Source organism: Canis aureus, chromosome 28 (assembly GCF_053574225.1).
Source record: "Canis aureus isolate CA01 chromosome 28, VMU_Caureus_v.1.0, whole genome shotgun sequence".
In the NCBI taxonomy this organism is placed as follows: Eukaryota; Metazoa; Chordata; class Mammalia; order Carnivora; family Canidae; genus Canis; species Canis aureus.
Window position 1 is genome coordinate 31,974,542 of NC_135638.1, and position 12,652 is coordinate 31,987,193.

Genomic DNA, 12,652 nt, shown 5'->3' on the forward strand with positions numbered 1-12,652 from the left:
CAAGAAGGAATCCTGGGCAGTGTGCGGGGGAGGAGACGAGTGTGTGGAAGAATATTCCAGACTGAGGGCATGTGGCGGAAAGGAAAGTGGAACCTCTGAAGAAGAGAAAGAAGGCTGACAGAATGGGAGCACAAGTGGCAAGGGAGAACAGATGAGAACATAGGAGAAGAGGAAATTAGGGCTAGATCACTTATGGCATTGGAGCCACCGTAAGGACTGTATTCTCTTGGGAAATGTAATTCAGAATGTTTGAAAATATCACATACTGTAGTGTGGAAAACAAGGTTTGGCTGAAGGAGCAGGAGTGGCTATTGAGAGGCTAGTTAGAGACCATTAGAGTTTTCAGGAAATTCGGGGCTTATATTCTGGATCAGAAGAGTAACAATGGTAATATGGAAATGTTAATGGATAATAGATATTTAACAGGTGGCATCTGTAAGATAGGTAGAGGGTTAGACAATGAGAAGTTATTGAGGAAATAAAAAATGACAAAGATGATTCCAGGGTTTCTGACTTAAAGCCTAAAAAAGAGAAGCTTGTGATTCAGAATCTTACATGTGGATCTTGGGAAGTTTTGAGACATTCAAATAGAAATATTTAACAGCTTAATCTGGGTCATAGAAAAGAAATCCAGAGAATCAGAATAATAAGCACGATTGACCTGCAGACCCTGAACTAAAGAGAAGGCAGGCCTGTCATTCCCTTGGGAGACAGATTTAAGGGACAAAAGAATTAAGGAATTCTGTGGAGGAAGATATACCTACAAAAGGAAAAGAGGAGAGGGTTCAGATGGAAGGACAGATGGATTGGAGTAAAGGAGACTTTGAGGATGGGTTAGGGGAAGACTCAGGTAGGCCTCAGTTCAACAAGCCAACTGAGACACAAGGGTGACTTGAATGAAGATAATGTCCACAGGAATAGAAGAAAATGGAATGGCTGCCAGAGAGCCTTAGTATGTGGTTTGAGTAACTAGGTAAATTCATAGAGATAGGAAACAGTGATAGGCATTGTGGGGTTTTGGGGGGGAAGGGGAAGCAAAAATATGAATTCAGTTTAGAATTTGGCTAAAAGAATGGTGCTCAAAAACTCGGCAAGAAAAGTGTCAGTGAGTGGATCAGAATATTAGCCTGATTGAAGAGGGCCAACATTTAAACTTATGTTACAGTTATTTAAACAGTTCCTACTAGATTTAAGTTCAACAGAGAAGGAAGCAGGGGAAGATGGTAGGATGGACAGAAGAAGAAAGATAACATGAGCCAGTAATTCACACCCAAGGAGAAAAAATTAATAATTATTAAAATAAAATCTAACTAATAACACAGAGATGCAAGTTAAAACAATGACATACCTACTCCTGGCAGAAAATTAAAACAAAAGCAAGGCCACTGCAGCTTGTTCACTTACAGTTTATATTTCCAGCTTTGCTTTTAACACAACAATACGGAGGAAAGATTTTTCACAGCAACAATATTTATGATACAAATTTTATTTTATTATTTTTAAAAAGATTTTATTTATTTATTCATGAGAGACACAGAGAGAGAGAGAGAGACAGAGAGAGAGAGAGACAGAGAGAGAGAGGCAGAGACACAGGCAGAGGGAGAAGCAGGCCCCATGCAGGGAGCCTGACACCGGACTTGATCCCAGGTCTCCAGAATCACACCCTGGGCTGAAGGTGGCGCTAAACCGCTGAGCCACCTGGGCTGCCCTATGATACAAATTTTAAAATGTGAATCAAATGCCTCCTAAATGTCCAGAAATACCAAAAATGCACACCTTCTATAATATGATGCAATCATGTGAAGTAATAATTATAAAATTACTCACAAGTTTAAATCTAGTTATCATCTAAGGTGAAGCAAAACAAAAAAATGACTTTTATTCTATGGTTGTGGGGACAGTCATGCCCACAATTGAGTCTTTGTTGTACTTTGGGCATTCTGAGTGGACCTGACTTTCCTGGCTATGAGAAAGGGGCAAGAAGACCCATCTCACAAACAGACTTCTACAGTTTCTCCCATACCAGTCGCCAATATTTGCTGTTCCAAGTTTCCTCCCAGACAACCATGCTGACAGAACCGGAGAGAGAGCATGGATTTGCAACACTGTGCTTCAGAATTTACAGTGACTCCCATCAAAATCATGGAAGAAAGAACTGCTGTCCTCAGAAGCTTTCTCAAAACCTCATCTCCAAACCCATTTTTCATGAGCTCATCCTTGGACTGCAGCACCAACTCTTCTCAAACATCTCCCCTGACTTTCTCCAAGGCAGAGCTAACTAGACACAAGTTACTCATTCCTATTTGCTTCTTTTGTAAAGTAGAGGTTTGTGGCAGGGAGCATTAAGAAAAAAAAAAAAATATATATATATATATATACACACACACACAGACATACAAGATGCATATGTCTATATACATATATATGTATGTTTGTGTGTATATATATGTGTGTGTGTGTATATATATATATGTACATACACACCCATGTGTAAATGTAAATATAGTAGTTAACAAGGACTTGCTGGGCACTACACCTTTTCTTGAATTTACTAGTAACATATTCTACTTCTAATACCAAACTTTGATAACTTTTTATACTCCTATAAATAAAGAATATTTCAGAATACCACCTCTGGCCCAGTCATGATTACTCTTCAGCTATGAGTAGTCTAAAAGGTAAAATTTTTTAAATTAAAGTTGTTTTACTAGGATTAGCCAAAAGACATTATTTTTCATTTTAAAGCTCTATGTTGTTTTAATTTTTTTTGTGCAATAATAAAATTTTTTAATTAACATACAACTTTAAAATCAACATAAGTACTTATTAATTAATAAAAGTTTCTCAAATGGGAATTTAAAAATCTTCCCCAGTGACTTCTCAGGGCTGGGAGGAAAAAATAAAAACATATATGTGTAAATGCTTGGTGAATGGCAAGGCACTTCACAAATGAAGCAGATCGTCATTTTAAAAATCTGTACATTTTTAGAACATCTGGTGTGGTAACTTGGACAAACTAGATTCTAAATTATTACTTATGAAATAAACTAATTATTTAATAAGTAGCTGGATTTATGCAGCCAAAGGGTCTCACGGTTTCATACGACACTTTATGCATTTATTATAAAATGAAACTTATAATTTCTGGGAAAATAAAAGTAAAAACTTTTTCCATTGTAGCTGAAATGATTAAGCCATGATACCAAAGGTGGAAAGCAAAAGAGACCTCATTTATTAATTTTCCAGGGGAAGTGGTTTTATTTTATAATGCTTAGTGGAAGATTTTCCACGAGGTTACCATAGAGCCAAACCTTTTTTTTAAATAGACTTTATTTTTTAGAGCAGTTTTAAGCTCACAATGAAATTGAGAAGAGACAAAGATTTCCCATATACGTCCAGCCACCTCACAATCTCCCCGACCAGCAACATCCTGTGCCAGAGTAGCATATTTGTGACGATTGATGAACCTGCATTGACACATCATTAGCACCCAAAGTCCACAGTTTCTGGTAGGGGTCACTCTTGGTGCTACTCATGGGTTTGGACAAATGTATAATGTATCCATCATTGTATTATCACAGAGTAGTTTCATTACCCTAAAACTTCTCTGTGCACTACCTATTCATCCTTCCCTCCTCCCAAACCAGGGCAACCACTGCCATTTAGCCAAACCTTTATAATAGTTAACACCACTTCTACAAGAAGCCTTTTTATGCTGCCTCTGTTAGTTGCATAAACTTCCTTGGAGCTACCTCTCTCCCACCACCACCATTCCCTACCTTCTTTTCTTTTCTTTTCTTTTCTTTTCTTTTCTTTTCTTTTCTTTTTTTTCTTTTCTTTTCTTTCTTTTTTTTTCTTTTTTTTTTTTTTACATTATCTGCTGTAGGACATTTTCTGAAATAAAAACCTATATGCCTTAATGAAGGAAAATTCTTTAAAATTTTAAATGTAAATAACAGTAATGCAATTATTCATTGGAAAAATATGAACTGGACTCCACTGTGAAGTAAGCTGTGGTGATAGAGGAATGATCAAAACAGGTACAACTCCATGTCCTTGTATTACTTACATCTATCAATAATATATGATACACCAAAGTTCTCAGTGTGGAAGGGGCTGGTACATATTTGCAGCTCCTGGTCCTCCTCCTTTTACCTAGCAATTGAGAAAACAACAAGACAGGATAGTAAATATAAGATTCTTAGTCCAAAGACTACCTACAATCATCTATGCATGGCTTCCTGGAGTATGAACATTTTCTCTGTTGCTGCCCTGATGAAGGAATGTCACAGTTAGAACTGGGTTAGGGCTACTGTGATTTTGTCTTCCTTAGATTATTTATCTATAGGTTCCAAGCAGAAATTTCTAAGGTGGGTGTCTGTAGAAACAGAGAGAGCCAAGTTTTCTTTTTATTGCAGTCTCTATGCCAGTTGTAAGAAAAAGAACAGTTATCACATATGGGGGTATAGGCTAAATGCCTCATATGTATGTATATCCTATCTTACCACATCCTTATAAAATAAGTATTATTGGCCACATATTACCTCCCTCCCCCCTCATGGCATATTTATTTAGCATCAACATTGGCAAAAATGTGACAATACTGAGATGATCAAAAAATTATGAGATGCTATTCTTTTCAAATCTAACCATGATCAAGATATCAAGTAGTAGTTACCATAAACATAAATTAGAAGTGAATTTACTAGTCTTTCTCTCACTTCTTCATTCTGTTGTTTCATCGGAGAAGTATCGAATGTCCTACTCTATACCAAGCCCAATGCTAATTTTAGGAAATGTCATGGTTAATAAGACATAATCCCTGCCTTCCAAGAGTGCTGTTTAGTGCTGAAAGACAACAAGTAAATAGGCAATTAAAATAATGTTTACTAATCGCTAAGCTATGGGTATTTACAGGGTAGCCAGAGAACCGAGATGCATACTAAACAGATATTTTCTGTATACTCCCATCCAACCTCCACACAAATTGTTAAATTCCCTTATGTCCCTCTGAATATGATGTTGGAAGCTATTATGAAAATCTCTAGTAGCTATTTTTAATTTTTTTACTGTGGCTGGCTGGACCTAAAGTAAACAGAGGTTCTCAAAGCTACAGATTCAGTACCTTCAACTCAACATGAGAGAAGATGTCTAGAAGAACATGTGGGGAAAATAAAAATTAGGCTGGAGAACGAAGTAGAACACAAGACTTCTTTTAATTAACATGCAAAGGTACTTTGTGGTCACACTGATCATTTCCAAAAAAATGCCTGCCAAATACTCAAAGCTGAAAAAATAGTTTCTAAGTCGTTATATCAACTAAAAATTGGTGTTTCATGCAGAAAGTGGTTAGTTCTGCCTGCAACAAAAACAATCACAAAGATGTTCTTCTTTGGAGGCAACCATAATATGTCTGTATGCAGTGCGAAGGTTTTATTTATATTTACTATTACATCACTTAAAATACAAAAAAGGTATGTACTCAGGGATTGAGATTTCATAAAAATTAATATTTTTTACTGCTTCATGATGGACATTCTTTTTTTCCTTGAATATGTCTTTTTATTTTAGTATTTAGAAATTTTAAGTTAATAAGTGGTAAAATTGAATTTGTTTTGGTGTACAGTCCTATGAGCACAGATTCATATAACCAGTACCACAATTAGGATACAAAATAGCTCTCTTACCCTGCAACACCTCTTAGGGATACCCATTTGTAATCACAACCTGCCCCCACTCCCAATCTTTGGCAACCACTGGTTTCTGAGATTATTGTGTAATCTTTTTGATAAATCAAATACATTAGCATGTGATACTTTGAAACCAGCTTCTTTCACCCGATATCTAGTATCTTCAAGATTCATCCAAGTTATTGTCTGTTACAATAGCTTGTTCCTTTTAACTGCTAAGTAGTTTTCCTTTTTATGAATGAAACATATTTTGTTCAACCATTTACCCATGGAAGAATATTTAAATTTTTTCCAGTTTGGGGGAAGTCTGAATATAGCAGCTATAAATATTCATGTAAAGACTTTTGTGTGAACATAAGTTTTCATTTCTTTGGGGTAAATACATAGGAATGAGATTGCTGGGTCATATGGTAAGTCTATGTTTCACTTTATAAGAAACTGCCAAACTGCTTTCCAGAGTGGCTGTCCCATTTTTGCATTCTTACTAGCAATATATGAAAGTCCTAACCACCCTGCATCCTAACCAAACTTGATACTGTCAGTATTTTTTATTTTAACCATTCTAATTGATGTGTAGTAGTATCTCATCCTGGTTTTAACTTGCATTTCTCTACTGGCAAATAATTTTTGAACATCTATCATGTCTTTACTTAACCTTCTCTTATCCTCTGATGAAGTGTTGAAGTCTTTTGCCCATTTTTAAATTGATTTGTTTGATTTTCTACTGTTGAAATTTGAGAGATTTTTACACATTCCAGATACAAGTATTTTATCAAATTTATGATTTTCAAGTATTTTCTCCAGTCAATATCTTGTTTTTTTCATTCTTTTAACAGTATCTTTTATGAAGTAAAAGATTTTAATTTTGACAAAGTACAATTATCATTTTTTCTTTCGTGGGTGGTGCTCTTGGTGCCATGTTCAAGAACACTTTGTCTAGCCTCAATACTGAAGATTTTCTCCAATATCTTCATAGAAGAGTTTTATGGTTGTATTTTTTATGTTTACATCTATAATCCATTTTGAGGAATTTTTGTGTAAGTTATAAAGTTTAGGTAAAGGTTCATTTTTTGCATACAATTATCTAATTATTCTAGTATCATTGTTGAAAATACTATATTTCTAGATATGTAAGGATAGTCTTTCTCTTGCAAGTGCATGATGATAAAAATTATAATAACTTCCAGTACAGTTTGATGTCACTGCCTTGATTCATGCTACAGTTCTAGCAGCTTTAACCATTCTGCTTCTGCATCAACCATTACTGTAGTACCATCAGTGCAAATTTTAACAGAGCTTAAAAAGCAAATGATGACTTAAGCATCTCAGGAATCTACAGGCTTCACTTTGAAAAATGCTACATCAGATCATTTTATCCTATCATCCTCCTACTCATTTCTATTCCCTCACATTCTGCACTTTTTGCTAACTCCTTTCTATTCTTTAGCTCTTGAACCCATAAAACACAGTAAATATTTTTCCTATGTGTTCCTATAACACTCTGTGCAATGTAGAAGATATTTTAAAAATATGAGATGCTACTATTTCCAGATCTAACAATGATCAAGATATCAACAGTAGAAACCACAAACATAAATTAGAAGTAAATTTACTCATTGCATCAAGTGCCCTCCTTCAACAAGCACTGGGTGTTATATGCAACTGTTGAATCACTAAATTCTACCCCTGAAACTAATAATACAGCCTGTTACCTAAATTGAATGTAAGTAAATTTTTTATAAAGTAAATTTACTAGTTCCTCTCTGACTTACTTCTTCATTCCAATATTTTTTCTTTTTAGCATAGAAGCATTTGATACTATGTGCCCAGACCAATTCTCCGTTTAAGACATGTCATAATTAGTTGGACCTCATCAAACAAACAAATAGATCTTACTCCATGAAAGGTCTTATAAAGAGGATTTTTTTTAAAAAAGTTTAAGACTGGGAGAAAACATTTGCAAATCACATATCTAACAAAGGACAAAAATTTAGAATAGATAAAGAATTTCTAAGATTCAACAGTTTTTTTTTTTAAAGGAATATAAATCAAAATGAGCCAAAGGTGTGAACAGACATTTCACCAAAGAAGATATACAACTGGCAAATAAGCACATGAAAAATATTTTAGGGCAGCCCTGGTGGCTCAGCGGTTTAGCGCCGCCTTAAGCCCAGGGTGTGATCCTGGAGAACCAGGATCAATTCCTGCATCGGGCTCCCTGCATGGACCCTGTTTTTCCCTCTGCCTGTGTCTCTGCCTCTCTCTCTTTCTCTCTCTCTCTCTCTTTCTCTGTCTCTCATGAATAAATAAATAAATAAAATCTTTAAAAAAAGAAAAATATTTTAAATTTATTAGCCTTAGGAAAATGCAAAATAAAACTATAATGAGCTATCACTACACATTTATAGGAATAGCCATAGTATAATGTAGTGACAACACAAAATGTAACTGAGCTTGCAAAGCAACTGAATCATTCATACATTTCTGGTGAGAATATATAAAATAGTACAAATGATTCTGGAAAAATTTTGACAGTTTATTTTGATTCTAAACATACAACTGCCCTGTAGCCCAACAAATTGAGTCTTGGTTATTCATTCCAGAAAAATGAAAAGTTATGTTCACACAAAAACTTATTCACAGACTTTCATATAAAATTCATTTAAATAGCCCCAAGCTGGAAATAACCCAAGTGTCTTTCCTTGACTGGATGGTTAAACAAACTAATACATCCATATCATGGAATATTACTCTGTAATGAAAAGAAATGAACTATTGATGTATACAAGAACTTGGATGAATATCCAGAGGATTGTGCTCAGTAAAAAAAAAAAAGCTAACCCCAAAAAGTTACACACTGTATGATTCACTGATACAATATTTTTGAAATAATAAAATTGAATGGATGGAAAGCACATTAATGGTTTCCAAGAGCTAGGAAGAAAGGAAGGAAAGAGCATTTATAAAATGGCAATAGAGGAACACTTATGGAGGTGAACTGTTCATATCTTTATTATGGTGGTGGATCCATGAAAAAAATATATATATATATAATCAAACTGCATTGAATCAAGCACATACACATACATACAAAACAAGTGAAATATGAATAAGTTAGGTGGATTTCAACATTATCAACTATCTGTACTGTACTCTAGTTTTGTAAAATGTTACTATTGAGGAACATTGAAAAAATGGTATATGAAATGTCTCTTTAAGAAATAAAGAGACATTTCATATGCCACTGTATATGAACATATGACATTTCTGCCACTGTATATGAACCTACAACTATCTTAAATTGAAAAGGTTAATTAAAACATATTAAAGTTTCAAGGTACAAAATTACCACATACAAATACTTGTGTCTCTATGCATTAACAATGAACACCTTGAACATGAAATTAAGAAAACAATGACATTTGCAACAGTATCTAAAGGAATAAAATACTCAGGAGTGAACTTAACAAAGATATGAAAGATCTGTACTTTGAAAATTAGAAAACACTGTTGAAACAAAGTAAAGAAAACAGATAAGTGGAAAGACATCCCATGTTCATGGATTGGCAGACAATATTATGATGTCAATACTACCCAAAGTGATCTGGAGATGTAATGTAATTCCTATCAAATTCCCATTGCTGTTTTAGTAGAAATAGAATAATATACCCTAAAATTCATAAGGAATCTAAAGGTATAACCAAATAGTCAAAACAATCTTGAAGAAAATGATAGACTTGAAAGACTCAGTTCCTGATTTCAAAACTTACTACAAAGTTATATTAATCAAAACAATGTGATACTAGCATAAAGACAGACATATAGACCAATGAAATAGAATAGAAAGCCCAGAAATAAACCCTTACAAATGGTGCTGGGAAAACTGGATATCCACATGCGGAAGAGTGAAGTGCATACTTACCTTAACCATGCACAAAAAAAACCCCCAAAATTGATCAACAACATGCACAAGCTAAAACTATTAAAATCTTAGAAGAAAACATAGGATGAAAGCTTCATTATATTGGATTTGGATATTGGATTGACTTTCTTGGCTATAATACCAAAAGCACAGGCAATAAAAGAAAAAAAAAAGTTGATAAATTGGACCTCATCAAAATTAAAAAAAAAAAAAATTGTGTGTCCAAGGACATTATCAGCAGAGTGAAAAAGCAACACATAGAATGGAAGAAAATAACTGCAAATTATATATGTGATGAGGGATTAATATCCAGAATAGATAAAAAAACTCCTACAGTTCACCAAAATAGCAAAACAAATAATCCAATTTAGAAATGGGCAAAGAATTGAGCAGATATCTCTCCAAAGAAGATACACAGATGGCTAATAAGTACATGAAAAGATGTTCAACATCACTCATTTTTAGAGAACAGCAAATCAAAACTACAATCAGATGTTACTTCACACTGGCTAGGAGGCTACTACAAAAACAAACAAACAGGGGGAGGAGCAAGATGGCGGGAGAGTAGGGTCTCCAAATCACCTGTCTCCACCAAACTACCTAGAAAACCTTCAAATTATCCTGAAAATCTATGAATTCGGCCTGAGATTTAAAGAGAGACCAGCTGGAATGCTACAGTGAGAAGAGCTCGCGCTTCTATCCAGGTAGGAAGACGGGGAAAAAGAAATAAAGGAACAAAGGCCTCCAAGGGGGAGGGGCCCCGCGAGGAGCCGGGCTGAGGCCGGGGCGAGTGTCCCCAGGACAGGAGAGCCCCGTCCCGGAGGAGCAGGAGCTGCACCGACCTTCCCGGGGGAAAGGGGCTCGCGGGGAGGTGGAGCAGGACCCAGGAGGGCGGGGATGCCCTCGGGCTCCCGGGGACAGTAACAGACACCTGCCCCCGGGAGAGTGCGCCGAGCTCCCTAAGGGCTGCAGCGCGCACGGGGGACCCGGCGGGACCCGGAGCAGCTGAAGGGGCTCGGGGGCGGCTCCGCGGAGGGGGCTGCGCGGCCCCGGGAGCAGCTCGGAGGGGCTCGGGCAGAGGAAGAGGCTCCGTGCGGAGGGGGCTGCGCGGTTCCAGGAGCAGCTCCGAGGGACTTGGGCGGCGGCTCCGCGGAGGGGGCTGCGCGGCCCGGGAGCGCGAATCCACCAGCGCAGGCCCCGGAGCACAGGGCGCCGGGACACAGCCCAGGATCCCGCCTCCCCCGGGACAGGCAGAGGCCGGGAGGGCCCAGGACAGCGAGGACGCTCCTGCCCCAGCTGAGCAGATCAGCGGCCCCGCCCCGGAGCCTCCAGGCCCTGCAGACGGAGAGCTCCGGAGTTACTGCGGGGGCTGAATCCAGGTTTCCAGAGCTGCCCCGCCACTGGGGCTGTTCCTCCTGTGGCCTCACGGGGTAAACAACCCCTACTGAGCCCTGCACCAGGAGGGGGCACAGCAGCTCCCCCAACTGCTAACACCTGAAAATCAGCACAACAGGCCCCTCCCCCAGAACACCAGCTGGACTGACAACTTCCAGGAGAAGCCAAGGGACTTAAAGTACACAGAATCAGAAGATACTCCCCGGTGGTTCTTTTTTTTGTTTGTTTGTTTTTGTTTTTGTTTTTGTTTTGTTTTGCTTTTTGATTTGTTTCCTTCCCCCACCCCCTTTTTTTCTCCTTTCTTTTTCTTTCTCTTTTTCTTCTTCTTCTTTTTTTTTTTTTTCGTTTTTTTTTTCTTTTTCTTCCCTTTTTTTTTCTCTTTCTCTTTTCTTTCCTTCTTTCTCTCCTCTCTTTTTCTCTTTTTCCCAATACAACTTGCTTTTGGCCACTCTGCACTGAGCAAAATGACTAGAAGGAAAACCTCACCTCAAAAGAAAGAATCAGAAACAGTCCTCTCTCCCACAGAGTTACAAAATCTGGATTACAATTCAATGTCAGAAAGCCAATTCAGAAGCACTATTATACAGCTACTGGTGGCTCTAGAAAAAAGTATAAAGGACTCAAGAGACTTCATGACTGCAGAATTTAGAGCTAATCAGGCAGAAATTAAAAATCAATTGAATGAGATGCAATCCAAACTAGAAGTCCTAACGACGAGGGTTAACGAGGTGGAAGAACGAGTGAGTGACATAGAAGACAAGTTGATAGCAAAGAGGGAAACTGAGGAAAAAAGAGACAAACAATTAAAAGACCATGAAGATAGATTAAGGGAAATAAACGACAGCCTGAGGAAGAAAAACCTACGTTTAATTGGGGTTCCCGAGGGCGCCGAAAGGGACAGAGGGCCAGAAGATGTATTTGAACAAATTCTAGCTGAAAACTTTCCTAATCTGGGAAGGGAAACAGGCATTCAGATCCAGGAAATAGAGAGATCCCCCCCTAAAATCAATAAAAACCGTTCAACACCTCGACATTTAATTGTGAAGCTTGCAAATTCCAAAGATAAAGAGAAGATCCTTAAAGCAGCAAGAGACAAGAAATCCCTGACTTTTATGGGGAGGAGTATTAGGGTAACAGCAGACCTCTCCACAGAGACCTGGCAGGCCAGAAAGGGCTGGCAGGATATATTCAGGGTCCTAAAGGAGAAGAACATGCAACCAAGAATACTTTATCCAGCAAGGCTCTCATTCAAAATGGAAGGAGAGATAAAGAGCTTCCAAGACAGGCAGCAACTAAAAGAATATGTGACCTCCAAACCAGCTCTGCAAGAAATTTTAAGGGGGCCTCTTAAAATTCCCCTTTAAGAAGAAGTTCAGTGGAACAGTCCACAAAAACAAAGACTGAATAGATATCATGATGACACTAAACTCATATCTCTCAATAGTAACTCTGAATGTGAACGGGCTTAATGACCCCATCAAAAGGCGCAGGGTTTCAGACTGGATAAAAAAGCAGGACCCATCTATTTGCTGTCTACAAGAGACTCATTTTAGACAGAAGGACACCTACAGCCTGAAAATAAAAGGTTGGAGAACCATTTACCATTCGAATGGTCCTCAAAAGAAAGCAGGGGTAGCCATCCTTA

The 12,652-nt window shown here is 37.6% G+C and overlaps 1 long non-coding RNA gene across 1 annotated transcript in view; it reads right to left on the bottom strand.

Annotated features, from left to right (window-relative positions):
* LOC144300610 (uncharacterized) overlaps positions 1-12,652 on the bottom strand; it is a 122,678-nt gene that overhangs the window by 46,896 nt on the left and 63,130 nt on the right. Inside the window, exon 6 of the long non-coding RNA XR_013367388.1 lies at positions 4,070-4,155. This is a non-coding gene — a long non-coding RNA (uncharacterized LOC144300610). The remainder of the gene's footprint in view (positions 1-4,069; positions 4,156-12,652) is intronic.